Here is a 13,272-nt window from a genome sequence, read left to right on the forward strand (position 1 = left end):
TAAATGAACTCACTTTGAAGGCGAGATTCAGTATTGCGACTCTCACGAGAGAAAATTTTTCGGCAAGCCACGTGTCAACTTGCAGGAGGGAAAGCGTGTCAGACAGCCTGAGGGACACGTCTTAACGATAGGGTAGAATAACACGTCAAGTGCATTGTCAGGCAAGAAAACCTATGGCCTATTAGCTCAGTTGGTTAGAGCGTCGTGCTAATAACGCGAAGGTCGCAGGTTCGAGACCACCTACAAGGGCCAGTTTCCCTCATTTTTAATTATATCTTTTCAAGATACGAGTTAAAACACTACGAACTTTAGAAGATAATGACTTTTTTAAGTGTATTATGCATAAAGTTACGTAAACGAAACTCGATTGGCAGTATTAAGAGCTAACGACCTATAAGGTGCATAAAACCTATGCCCAATTAGCTCAGTTGTAAGATTATTGTTTTAAAAACGTGGACGTCGTAGGTTCGACAATTCCATAGAACAAGTTTTTTTAATTCTTCATAATATCTTTTCATGATACGGGGTTACAACAGTACAAACTTTAAACCGATGATACGGCCGTTCAAAATTTTCTTTAGATCTGAGCCGTTCGATATGTTCTTACATGAAGGATGAAATTCGAGGATTTCTGAGAGTCATTTCAGGAACAAGAAGGAGGTAAATGAACTTATTTTGGCCGTTCGATATGTTCTTTTACGAAAGATGAAATTCGAGTATTTCTCAGAGTCTTTTCACTAACAAGGAGGTAAATGAACTCACTTTGAAGGCCATATTCAGTATTGCGACTCTCATGAGAGAAAAATTTTCTGCAAGCCACGTGTCAACTTGTGGGAAGGAAAGCGCGTGAGAAAGCCGGCAAGCCAAGTGTCAACTTGCTGGAGGGAAAGCGTGTCAGACAGCCTGAGGGACACGTCTTAACGATAGGGTAGAATAACACGTCAAGTGCATTGTAAGGCGAGAAAATTTATGGCCTATTAGCTCAGTTTGTTAGAGCGTCGTGCTAATAACGCGAAGGTCGCAGGTTCGAGACCACCTACAAGGGCCAGTTTCCCTCATTTTTAATTATATATTTTCATTATACGAGTTAAAACACTACGATTTTTAGAAGATAATGACTTTTTTAAGTTTATTATGCATAAAGTTACGTAAACGAAACTCGATTGGCTGGATTAGCAGCTAACGATCTATAATGTGCATAAAATCTTTGCCCAATTAGCTCAGTTGTAAGATTATCGTGATAAAAACGTGGAGGTCGTAGGTTCGACAATTACATAGGCCTAGTTTTATTAATTCTTAATAATATATTTACATGATACGGGGTTACAACACTACGAACTTTAAACCGATGATACGGTCGTTCACAGTTTTTCTTTAGAGGGTTTATGAGAGTCATTTCAGGAACAAGAAGTTGGTTAATGAACTAGTTTTGGCCGTTCGATATGTTCTTGTTGGTAAATGAACTAGTTTTGGCTGTTCGATATGTTCTTTTATGAAAGATAAAATTTTAGGATTTCTTAGAGTCTTTTCACGAACAAGGAGGAACAAAAAGTTCGTAAATCAAGAAGTTGGTAAATGGACTAGTTTTGGCCGTTCGATATGTTCTTGTTGGTAAATGAACTAGTTTTGGCTGTTCGATATGTTCTTTTATGAAATATGAAATTTCAGGATTTTTTAGAGTCATTTCACGAACAAGGAGGTAAATGAACTCACTTTGAAGGCCAGATTCAGTAAGGATTTTTTAGAGTCATTTCACGAACAAGGAGGTAAATGAACTCACTTTGAAGGCCAGATTCAGTATTTCGACTCTCATGACATTTCACGAACAAGGAGGTAAATGAACTCACTTTGAAGGCCAGATTCAGTATTTCGACTCTCATGAGAGAAAATTTTTCGTCAAGCCACGTGTCAACTTGTTGGGAAGGAAAGCGCGTGAGACAGCCGGCAAGCCACGTGTCAACTTGCGGGATGGAAAGCGTGTCAGACAGCCTGAGGGACACGTATTGACGATTGGGTGGAATAACGTGTCAGGCACATTGTTAGGCAAGAAAGTCAATGGCGTATTAGCTTAGTTGGTTAAAGCGTTGTGCAAATAACGTGGAGGTCACAAGTTTGACACTTGAATGGACCAATTTCATTCATTTTTAATTATATCTTTTCAAGATACGAGTTAAAACACTACGAACTTTAGAAGATAATGACTTTTTTAAGTTTATTATGCATAAAGTTATGTAAACAAAACTCGATTGGCAGTATTAAGAGCTAACGACCTATAAGGTGCATAAAACCTATGCCCAATTAGCTCAGTTGTAAGATTATTGTTTTAAAACGTGGACGTCGTAGGTTCGACAATTACATAGGCCTAGTTTTATTAATTCTTAATAATATATTTACATGATACGAGGTTACAACACTACGAACTTTAAACCGATGATACGGTCGTTCACAGTTTTTCTTTAGAGGGTTTATGAGAGTCATTTCAGGAACAAGAAGTTGGTTAATGAACTAGTTTTGGCCGTTCGATATGTTCTTGTTGGTAAATGAACTAGTTTTGGCTGTTCGATATGTTCTTTTATGAAAGATGAAATTTGAGGATTTCTTAGAGTCTTTTCACGAACAAGGAGGAACAAAAAGTTGGTAAATCAAGAAGTTGGTAAATGGACTAGTTTTGGCCGTTCGATATGTTCTTGTTGGTAAATGAACTAGTTTTGGCCGTTCGATATGTTCTTACATGAAGGATGAAATTCGAGGATTTCTGAGAGTCATTTCAGGAACAAGAAGGAGGTAAATGAACTCACTTTGAAGGCCAGATTCAGTATTTCGACTCTCATGAGAGAAAAATTTTCGTCAAGCCACGTGTCAACTTGTTGGGAAGGAAAGCGCGTGAGACAGCCGGCAAGCCACGTGTCAACTTGTTGGGAAGGAAAGCGCGTGAGACAGCCGGCAAGCCACGTGTCAACTTGTTGGGAAGGAAAGCGCGTGAGACAGCCGGCAAGCCACGTGTCAACTTGCGGGATGGAAAGCGTGTCAGACAGCCTGAGGGACACGTATTGACGATTGGGTGGAATAACGCGTCAGGCGCATTGTTAGGCAAGAAAGTCAATGGCCTATTAGCTTAGTTGGTTAAAGCGTTGTGCAAATAACGTGGAGGTCGCAAGTTTGACACTTGAATGGACCAATTTCGAGTTAAAACACTACGAACTTTAGAAGATAATGACTTTTTTAAGTTTATTATGCATAAAGTTATGTAAACAAAACTCGATTGGCAGTATTAAGAGCTAACGACCTATAAGGTGCATAAAACCTATGCCCAATTAGCTCGGTTGTAAGATTATTGTTTTAAAACGTGGACGTCGTAGGTTCGACAATTCCATAGAACAAGTTTTTTTAATTCTTCATAATATCTTTTCATGATACGGCCATTCAAAATTTTCTTTAGATCTGAGTCGTTCGATATGTTCTTACATGAAGGATGAAATTCGAGGATTTCTGAGAGTCATTTCAGGAACAAGAAGGAGGTAAATGAACTTATTTTGGCCGTTCGATATGTTCTTTTACGAAAGATGAAATTCGAGTATTTCTCAGAGTCTTTTCACGAACAAGGAGGTAAATGAACTCACTTTGAAGACCAGATTCAGTATTGCGACTCTCACGAGAGAAAAGTTCTCGGCAAGCCACGTGTCAACTTGTGGGAAGGAAAGCGCGTGAGAAAGTCGGCAAGCCAAGTGTCAACTTGACGAAGGAAATCGTGTCAGACAGCCTGCGGGACACGTCTTAACGATAGGGTAGAATAACACGTCAAGTGCATTGTCAGGCAAGAAAACCTATGGCCTATTAGCTCAGTTGGTTAGAGCGTCGTGCTAATAATGCAAAGGTCGCAGGTTAGAGACCACCTGCATGTGCCAATTTCCCTCATTTTTAATTATATCTTTTCATTATACGAGTTAAAACACTCCGATTTTTAGAAGATAATGACTTTTTTAAGTTTATTATGCATAAAGTTACGTAAACGAAACTCGATTGGCTAGATTAGCAGCTAACGATCTATAATGTGCATAAAATCTTTGCCCAATTAGCTCAGTTGTAAGATTATCGTGATAAAAACGTGGAGGTCGTAGGTTCGACAATTACATAGGCCTAGTTTTATTAATTCTTAATAATATATTCACATGATACGGGGTTACAACACTACGAACTTTAGACCGATGATACGGTCGTTCACAGTTTTTGTTTAGAAGGTTTATGAGAGTCATTTCAGGAACAAGAAGTTGGTAAATGAACTAGTTTTGGCCGTTCGATATGTTCTTGTTGGTAAATGAACTAGTTTTGGCTGTTCGATATGTTCTTTTATGAAAGATGAAATTTGAGGATTTCTTAGAGTCTTTTCACGAACAAGGAGGAACAAAAAGTTTGTAAATCAAGAAGTTGGTAAATGGACTAGTTTTGGCCGTTCGATATGTTCTTGTTGGTAAATGAACTAGTTTTGGCTGTTCGATATGTTCTTTTATGAAATATGAAATTTGAGGATTTCTTAGAGTCTTTTCACGAACAAGGAGGTAAATGAACTCACTTTGAAGGCCAGATTAAGTATTTCGACTCTCATGAGAGAAAATTTTTCGTCAAGCCACGTGTCAACTTGTGGGGAAGGAAAGCGCGTGAGACAGCCGGCAAGCCACGTGTCAACTTGCGGGAGGGAAAGCGTGTCAGACAGCCTGAGGGACACGTATTGACGATTGGGTGGAATAACGCGTCAGGCGCATTGTTAGGCAAGAAAGTCAATGGCCTATTACCTTAGTTGGTTAGAGTGTTGTGCAAATAATGTGGAGGTCGCAAGTTTGACACTTGAATGGACCAATTTCATTCATTTTTAATTATATCTTTTCAAGATACGAGTTAAAACACTACGAACTTTAGAAGATAATGACTTTTTTAAGTTTATTATGCATAAAGTTATGTAAACAAAACTCGATTGGCAGTATTAAGAGCTAACGACCTATAAGGTGCATAAAACCTATGCCCAATTAGCTCGGTTGTAAGATTATTGTTTTAAAAACGTGGAGGTCGTAGGTTCGACAATGCCATAGAACAAGTTTTTTTAATTCTTCATAATATGTTTTCATGATACGGGGTCACAAAAGTACGAACTTTAAACCGATGATACGGCTGTTCAAAATTTTCTTCAGAAGAGAGACCTAGATATTTTTGATATTTTTATATTTTAGGAGAGAGACTACATATATTTTAGGAGAGAGACATATTTTAGAAGAGACAATATATTTTAGGAGAGAGACATACATCTATATTTTAGGAGAGAGACATACATCTATCTTATATCTTAGAAGGGAGACCTAGATATTTTAGGAGAGATAAACCTATATATTTTAGGAGAGATAATAGATATTTTAGGGGAGAGTTAGCCATATATTTTAGGAAAGATAGGAGAGACCTCCATATTTTAGAATTTAAGGAGAGAGACTTACATATTTTAGGAGAGACATATTTAGGAGAGAGACCTAGATATCTATATATTTTAGGAGAGAGACCTAGATATTTTAGATATTTTTGGAGAAACATCTAGATACCTAGATATTTTCGGAGAGAGACCTAAATACCTGGAATATTTAGGGGAGAGAGACTTAGAAACGGGGAGAGACTTATATTTTAGGAGAGAGAGAGTTAGTTAGGGGAGAGAGACCTAGATTATTTAGGAAAGAGACGTAGATATTTTAAGAAAGAGACTTAGGGGAGAGACCTATATATTTTAGAAAAGAGACCTAGATACCTAGATATTTTAGATATTTGAGGAGAAACACCTAGAAACCTAGATATTTTCGGAGAGAGACCTAGATATTTTAGAAGAGAGACGTAGATATTTTAAGGGAGAGACGTACATATATTTTAGAAGAGAGACCTACATATATTTTAGAAAAGAGACCTAGATATTTTAGAAGAGAGACCTACCTATTTTAGAAGAGAGACCTACATATTTTAGAAGAGAGACGTAGATATTTTTATATTTGAGAGAGACTTACATATATTTTAGGAGAGAGACATATATTTTAGAAGAGAGACCTACATATATTTTAGGAGAGATACATACCTCTATTTTTTAGGAGAGAGACATACATCTATTTTAGAAAGGAGACCTAGATATTTTAGGAGAGATAAACCCAAATATTTTAGGGGAGAAACTACTATTAGGAGAGAAACCTACTATTTTAGGAGAAAGAGTATATTTTAGGAGAGATAGTCAGATATTTGAGGAGAGATAGGAGAGAGACCTCTATATTTTAGAATATTGAGGAGAGAGACCTAGATACCTATATATTTTAGGAGAGAGAACTAGATATTTTAGATATTTTAGGAGAAACACCTAGATACCTAGATATTTTCGAAGAGACCTAGATACCTATATATTTTAGGAGAGAGACCTAGATATTTTAGATATTTTTGGAGAAACACCTAGATACCTAGATATTTTCGGAGAGAGACCTAGATACCTTGATATTTTAGGGGAGGGAGACTTAGATACGTACATATTTGAGGGGAGAAAGACCTATATTTTAGGAGAGGGAGAGTTAGTTAGGGGAGAGAGACCTCGATCATTTAGGGGAGAGACCTAGATATTTTAAGAGAGAGACTTAGGGGAGAGAGACCTATATATTTTAGAAGAGATACCTAGATACCTAGATACCTAGATATTTTAGATATTTTAGATATTTTAGGAGAAACACTTAGATACATAGATATTTTTGGAGGGAGACCTAGATACCTCGATATTTTATGTGGGAGAGACTTGTAGATATTTTAGGGGAGGGAGACCTATATTTTAGAAGAGGGAGAGTTAGTTAGGGGAGAGAGACCTACATATATTTTAGGAGAGAGACATACATATATTTTAGAAGAGGGAGAGTTAGTTAGGGGAGAGAGACCTACATATATTTTAGGAGAGAGACATACATATATTTTAGAAGAGACCTAGATATTTTTATATTTGAGGAGAGAAACTTATATATATTTTAGGAGAGAGACATATATTTTAGAAGAGAGACCTACATATATTTTAGGAGAGACACATACATATATTTTAAGAGAGAGATACATCTATTTTAGAAGGGAGACCTAGATATTTTAGAAGAGAAACCTGCCTATTTTAGGAGAGAAACCTACTATTTTAGGAGAAATAGTAGAGAAACCTACTATTTTAGGAGAAATAGTAGATATTTTAGGAGAGATAGTAGATATTGTAGGATAGAGATAACATATATTTTAGGTGAGATAGGAGAGAGACCTCCATATTTTAGGATTTTAGGAGAGAGACTTACATATTATAGGAGAGACATATTTAGGAGAGAGACCTAGATACCTATATATTTTAGGAGATAGACTTAGATACCTAGATATTTTAGATATTTTAGGAGAAACACCTAGATATCTAGATATTTTCGGAGAGAGACCTAGATACCCGGATATTTTAGGGGGAGAGACTTACATACGTAGATATTTTAGGGGGGGAGACCTATATTTTAGGAGAGGGAGAGTTAGTTAGGGGAGAGAGACCTAGATTATTTAGGAGGGAGACCTAGATATTTTAAGAGAGAGACTTAGGGGAGAGAGACCTATATATTTTAGAAGAGAGACCTAGAAGAGAGACCTAGATACCTAGATGTTTTAGTGGAGAGAGACTAGATACCTGAATATTTTAGGGGAGAGAGACTAGATACCTAGATATTTTAGAAGAGAGACCTAGAAGAGGGACCTAGATACCTAGATGTTTTAGTGGAGAGAGACTAGATACCTGAATATTTTAGGGGAGAGAGACTAGATACCTAGATATTTTAGAAGAGAGACCTAGAAGAGAGTTAGATACCTAGATGTTTTAGTGGAGAGAGACTAGATACCTGAATATTTTAGGGGAGAGAGACTAGATACCTAGATATTTTAAGGGAGAGAGATTAGATACTTTGGATATTGTAGGGAAAGAGAGACTTAGATCTGTAGATATTTTAGGGAAGAGAGACCTATATTTTAGGAGAGACAGAGTTAGGAGGGAGACCTAGATATTTTAGGAGAGAGAGAGTTAGGGAGAGACCTAGATATTTTAGGAGGGAGAGACTTATGGGAGAGAGACCTATATATTTTAGGAGAGAAAGACTTACGGGAGAGAGACCTATATAGTTTAGGAGAGAAACGAGATATTTTAAGAGAGAGACCAGATATTTTAAGAGAGAGACCAAATATTATTTTAGGAGAGAGACTAGATTTAGATTTGTTAAGTCTAGATTGCGCAACTGTAGTCTAAATACCCCTCTCCTCTACCTAAGGTCTTCATCTAAAAAATCCAAAAACTAGTAGTATTATACAGAGTGTCTAGTATTCTTTTTTTGATTGGTCTTAATAAAGAGTGTCATAATGTTTTCAAGAGAGTTGTGTTCAACAACCACATTTCACAAAAAAAAAAAAAAAATGCTAGCATGATATCACGACGAACATAAATATCGAACGTACACGCCCGTACTAATATAACATAATGAAAAAGTATCCCAATGCATATGATATACAAATATGCATAAGGTTCCATAATTTACATTTCATGACATAACATTTAATATCTTTCATTTTTTTTTCCTTTCATAACCGAGTTCATTTATGTAACATGCATGCATGACATCTCACAATATTCGCAAACTTTATATAATAAGATATACATTTCATTCATGACGTTTCAATTCATTCATAAAAGTAGTGTAATGGGTTTACATGCATATGTGACGTACATCTCATATCAATACAAAGATACATAAACATCTCATAACATAAACATAACACATATTTATGGTACGTGTATAAGCCAAATGACATGAACCATCATAGATCAAACAATAACCTAACTCAAACAATAAGGTCACTTGGTCGATCTTGGCCAAAGTCATTAACAATTTGATAGACACCTCGAAACAACAATCCAACGTCTAACTCTTACCTATAGCAATTAATATAACATGCTTAGGACCTACTAATAACTTAACTTAGCTAAACATTATGATCAATTCCAATATAACTGACGAGATGCATGTCCTTTAACTGACGAGATGTATAGGCTATGACCTTCCAATGTTGTATCCACACGCACTTGAACCCTTTCTTGGAGGCATCACTATAAACCATATAACCTCCAAAATCTTTAGAACTGTAAATACTGGCATCGACACTAACCTGTGCTTCAAGCCTTGGAAGCTTGCTTCAAATGTCTCCGCCCACACATATGGAACACTCTTCCTAGTCTAGTGCATGAGTGGTGAAAATATACTGGCAAAATCTCACACAAAACGTAGATAATACCCTATTAGACCCAAGAACCTATGCACCTCAATATTTGTAGATGGACGGACCAACTTAATAGTTAAGACATACATGTAGTAACCTTACTTTTTAATGGAAAAGTAGGGTTGTCACGTATTGTTATTTTTAATGTTGTCACTACTTTCTTTGTTTAAATTTATTTCCTTACAAGCACGTTTGAATTCAATGAAAATTACTTTTTAAATTCATCGTGGGAGAACTTAAATAAAAACTTCTTTTTTATTAAAAGACTTATATGAAAGTTTTAGTCGGTTGCTTATTTATAACTTACTCAATGACTGGCTACACATAGTAAGACTATAGGTAAATGACAGTTATTCTAAATGGTCATATATAATAAACATCTAATGTATAGTAATGAATGTAAATCATTATATACGGTAGATTGTTATACATAATAAAAATACATAAAGTAAATAGAACCATATCTACCATTTTAAAGATGTATTTTGTGAATTTTTTGTATTCCAAGTCATCAATATAAATATCTAAGAGATATTCTTCTTTGATTTTCTCTCTCCTAATATTTGTTTTATATTATTTGTTTTAATATAAATGTGAGATATTGTGCAGTCCTAAAAAAAATATGCCAAAAAAGAACTTGTGGGTAAGGTTGAGTGTAATAGCCCAAAAATAAATAAACAAATAAACAAATAAACAAATGAAAAAAAAAAGTTAAAATAATAATAACAATTAATTAATTAATTAATTAAAATTAAAATTAAAAAAAAAAAAAAAAAAAATCCCCACCTCTCTCCACTAACCTCTCATCCCTTCCCACAATTATCTCTCCTCACCCATCCTTAACCAACTGCAAACAATGAATGAAACAGAAAAACAACAATGGTTATATTTGAGAAGAAGTAAAATGGCTTCAACATAAGCAATAAGCAAGATTGGAGAATTAGAGATTTTTGTCATTTATTACGGTAAAATCTTATCTCAGATTTTCTTTTCTTTTATAGTCATGGTTATAAGAAATTAATTTAGGATCAAATCTTCTTTCATATATTTAACCGTAATAATCTGATCCCATATACAATTGATTAGATTTTTGTTTTAAGTTATACGAAATAAGGTTATAAGATTAGATTTAATGAAATTTTAGTTGGCAGATCTATAAACTAAAAGATAGTAGCCAAACAATGGACTTAAAATTTGCCAGTAATATCTATTTACACAATTGAAAAACCTATTTACAAAATGAAAATAATGAGAGAGAGAGGGAGGGAGATTGAGGAAAGATTTGTTGAACAATATTTAACACTAAAACAGGAAATATCAGAGGGCAGTGAGCTCCTTTAAATTTTGTATAACAAAAAATATCAGAATTTTAAGATGGCCAATGTAAATTAGGGAAATAATTAATTAGGGTTAAAACTTGAAACTGATGTCATGAGTTCATATAGGTTGACTCGGATTTCAAAGAACGGAATCGAACTTTCATTAAAGATATATTTGTGACAACAACTTAAGCGAGCCAAGTAAGTGACCTTACTATCGACATGATTATATTTGATGTTGACATGTGCCCCATGGTTTTGCACGTGTCATATATATTGATATGTGTGAATTGTCTGTGGATCGATATGCTTCTTATTTGTTATGTATATAATATAATATGTGAATTGTTTGATAATAATTACGGTACGATGAGTTCAATGATATGTTTGAGATAGGATACGAGAAGGATGCACAAAACAAAATGTAAAGATAGGAGTAAAATACGTTCATGAAACGTTAAGGTTAGGTTACATACCAGAGTAATATGGATAAGAGAGATTGATGGAAGAATACGGTTAGGCTACGGGTAGAAAGGGATAGGTTTGTGATAGATTGATAGAACGATAGCGTTAGGTTCAGTCCTTGTGATGAGATAACTAAGGTACGCTCACGTAATGATATATCTGTGATAGGTATAAGAACGTTAAGGCTATGATAAGTTAGAGAACGATATGATTATGAAGTGTTTACGTTATGACTCGTTTATGATATGATACATTATGATGCAATATATCATGGTATGATGTGTATATGATGAAATGTTATGTTAAAAGCATAGAACGTTATGTTAGGTCTCTTAAATTGTGTGTATACAACATGAATTGTATGACATGGAATACGGTAAACTGCTTGGAATCATAATCCCAATAAGAATATGTATGAAACGTAAAATGAAAATGAGAACGACATGAAGCATGGAACATGACAGGGGGGTTAGGTTCATTAATGATAAATGTAGAAGTAGCGGGACCTCATGCATTATGTGTGTGTTCATGCATCTGGGGCGATACCCCTATCCCATCATGAGGGTATGGACGCGTACATCCAATGGTAGGACAACGATCGTTATGCTTTCCATAGCGCTGTCGTGACGGTTACTAGTTTTAACGGGTCCTGGCATAAGGGGCTCCCAGAGTATGTCCACCGGATAAGAAAAGTGGCCCAGTAGTGTGCGAACTAGCTGGTGAGCCCATACTCGCACGTATTGGCTGTGTGTAGAGTATATGGTACACATCCACGATTACCCGTTAGGACAGCACCATAGGAAAGACGAAACGAAACGAAAGATAGGTCTCATCATTTCATTGCATGTGATTGTTGCATTTAACCCCAATAGTGAGGTCACTTTCTGAGTATTTGTTTAAATACTCAAGCCATGTGCTACTATATTTTTTAGGTTAAGGCAAGACATTCCTGTACGACTGATGACGGCATCGCAACTCGAGATCATGACACATGCATAGGATAGTGATATTTATTTTCTTAGACTTAGGCTAGAATAGTATGTTTTAAACTTAAACGCTTATTTATTTTATTTCAGATTTTTTGTTGTGTCGTTTTAAAGATGTTTTCAAAACACGTAAGTCACTGGCTGTATTTTAAGTTAAAGGTTATGTTTTATGGAATTTAAATGAAGTCTTTCACATTCAATGTTACGTATACAGTAGCGACCTTAAATTAAATAGAAAATTTTGGGTCGTTGAGTTTCCATCCAATCGTTCCCGACCAAATTGGAGTTAGTGCTCCAAAACCGCTTATAATTAACATATTATTGTTTTTAGAATTTATTTTACTAAATTGAACACCATATCAAGTCTCATTTTCAAGAGAAGAGGAAGATATAAATCTCTACTTGAAAACAAGCCAAAAAACCATTGAAGAAAAGAATATCATGCAAATTTTCAAGTCTTTTGTTGTTTGTGTTTTCTTTATGGCGTTCACCTACAAACTCAAACGATGTAATTGTGATCAGTCTATTTACTTTTTTAACATAGTTTATGTTTATTTTTAACATAAATTGAATAAAAAAATAAATAGAATTTCAACCATTTTTTTGTTTTTCTTTGTCAAGATATTTCTTAGAGAAAGTTTGAATTAATAGATCTATTAAGAATTGAAAATATAAGACTCTTTTTGTAATACTAGTATTTCTTGTTTGCCTTATGGATGGAAATATATATTAATGTCTCAATTGGTTTACACAGCATCTAATTCTGAACTTCCATTGACAAAGTGGGAAGTGGTGATTGGAACAGCCCTGCGAATCCACCTCTACTAAAAATAAAAAATTAAACTATCTAATTTTGACATAATGTTTTTAATGTTTTTATTTTCATATATTTCTTAAAATCTATATGTATATATTTATTTTAATGTGTGGGTATCTAACCTAAAATTCAGGATTGGCTATGAATTTAGGGTTGTATATCATCAAACCAGGAACCTAATTCAATGGGGACTTTAAGGAGAATTCTTCTCGAACAACATTGTTTTTGTGAAACTTTTAGAGCAAATTAGGGCATGCTTCTTTCAAGGTATTTTTGGCCAGAAAAGGGAACATGTCTTTCTTGTGGATGTGGTGATGAAAGATGCATATGGTTTGCCGATACTAAATCGTTTTCATTG

At 35.0% G+C, this 13,272-nt stretch overlaps 1 non-coding gene across 1 annotated transcript; it reads left to right on the forward strand.

Moving 5' to 3' along the window:
* Nucleotides 1-175: 175 nt before the first annotated feature.
* On the forward strand, nt 176-252 carry TRNAI-AAU. The gene has a single exon. It is a non-coding gene; the product is annotated as a tRNA-Ile (tRNA).
* The last annotated feature ends 13,020 nt before the right edge of the window (nt 253-13,272 follow it).

This window comes from Cucurbita maxima, unplaced genomic scaffold, assembly GCF_002738345.1.
Source record: "Cucurbita maxima cultivar Rimu unplaced genomic scaffold, Cmax_1.0 Cma_Scf00076, whole genome shotgun sequence".
NCBI classification, from domain to species: domain Eukaryota; kingdom Viridiplantae; phylum Streptophyta; class Magnoliopsida; order Cucurbitales; family Cucurbitaceae; genus Cucurbita; species Cucurbita maxima.